Source organism: Echinops telfairi, unplaced genomic scaffold (genome assembly GCF_000313985.2).
Source record: "Echinops telfairi isolate 266 unplaced genomic scaffold, ASM31398v2 ScPeMD7_7467;HRSCAF=8505_1, whole genome shotgun sequence".
NCBI classification, from domain to species: Eukaryota; Metazoa; Chordata; class Mammalia; order Afrosoricida; family Tenrecidae; genus Echinops; species Echinops telfairi.
Window position 1 is genome coordinate 41,719,485 of NW_022111368.1, and position 1,893 is coordinate 41,721,377.

Genomic DNA, 1,893 nt, shown 5'->3' on the forward strand with positions numbered 1-1,893 from the left:
TTTGAATCAAAAGTAATTTCTGCATTAGGAATGCAGTCTTGTCATTTCCGGAACTCTGTACTGTACCTTGAAAAATTACTTGGTAACAATTTCAGTGAGCACTGTAATTTTGCTTCTTTAAAGGCTTCGCGTAGGAAGCCAAGTCTAAACAGTTCTCTTTGCAGATCCTCACCCAAAATAAACTTCAGAATCATCGATGTCTACCTGCAGTCGTGCAAAGAAGGCCATAAGGGTCAGCAAGAAGTAATCCTCCCGATCTGCTGTAACTTGCCTCGTGTGAGATTTAACCAAGGGCATGAAGAGAAATGCATTGGTTTCAGCTGGCTCATAAAGCCCTGAGGGGCCTCTCAGACACAGAGTGACACCAAAGGACCATCCGCACACTACAGGTAACAGGTGAGTTCTGGGGACGGTGGTCAGCAGAAAGAACAAACACCAAGACCTTCAAGGACTTTGAGGACAGCCGGACCTCATTCCTACACAAAAGATGACCTCAGCCCAGGTCCTGTCACTCCCCTGCTCTCTTCCATACTATAAAACCTGTTGGCTCGAGATGAGCTGTAAGGTAGTTTTTTAGGGTTTTTTCCTGCCTCCTTCTCAGATTGTTGGCATTTGAATAAAGTGCTTGTAAAATGATTCAATCCCTGTCTCTGCTTTGTGGTTCAGTATTAACAGGCAGCACAATTGTGTTCACTCAGGTTTCAAGGTCTCATGATTGTTTGGAAGACAGGTGTATCCAATTTAATAATCAACTTAACATTTTTTAAATCATTTTATTGGGGGCTCATACAACTCTCATCGTAATCCATACATTCATCCATGGCACTTTAATTTTTTTTAAGTTACATCTAATTTTGTAATCATTGTCTAAATGCCAGCCCATCTTGACCTTTTGCCTAAATTCTATATATTTTCTTATAAAAACTCCTTGGATCACTTAGCTTAGAATTTTCTGAATTTTATGATTCCCAATTTGCAAACTGTTATGTCTCTCGGTAAAATTTCTTCACTTTTAATTTCAACTAGGCCCTGCCATTCTGCTCTGACATTGCGTGGTGTCAGCAGTGGGATCCAAAGGAGAGCTGAAGGAGCAACTGCCAGAAGGCTTGGAAACTCAGGTCCCAGTTTCAGGAGGAACCTCTTGGCTCACCATTTCCCCAGGAGTCAACTCACAGGTGTCCCACCTCTGATCTGCACTCCACTCCCTTTCGTAGGTGCTATCAGGGCTGCAGGTCTGCAAAGAGGGGTGGAGCATGAGATACCCTGCTGTTGGTTTCAGGCCCATCCCCATCCCCATGACTAACCCCCCAGCCTAATCCTCTCCCAGCCTGCTCTGTAGTCTACTTCTCTCAGCAGGAAGGAAACCCTCTCTTCCCTCTTCAACTCCCACAAGACACAGCTCAGCTCCTGAAGTGAGGAAGGGCTGGGAGGGCTGGGGGAGTGGGCTGGGGAGCAGCACCCTTGTCAGTTTGAAGCGTCCTCCATGAGATACTGTGGAGCACCGGAGCAGCGCTGTGGGGGCCAAGACTCGGGTGCAGATTCATTCTGCCTTGTGCGGACTCAGTCTGGGGGAGGGCAGCCATGCACACGAATGACTGCAGCCCCGGCTCCTGAGGTGCCCACCTCCTGCCTAGCGGGGCCCTGGTCCCCATTCTGAGGGGCTGTGTGTGTACACAGGAAGCCAGCCTGCTGATCCAGCTGTGGTACTCAGTGAACTGCAACCGCCATGCTGTGGAGACAGCCCTCCTCTGGGTGCAAAAGGTGGTCGCTGGAGTTCCCCGGGCCGCCTCCCATCCTTTTCCCCTTTGTACTGTGACATTTGTGCCTTGGGTTCTGACTGACCAGGAAAAAGAGATTTAAGTGGAAACATGCCGTGCTTTGAAAGAACAGCGC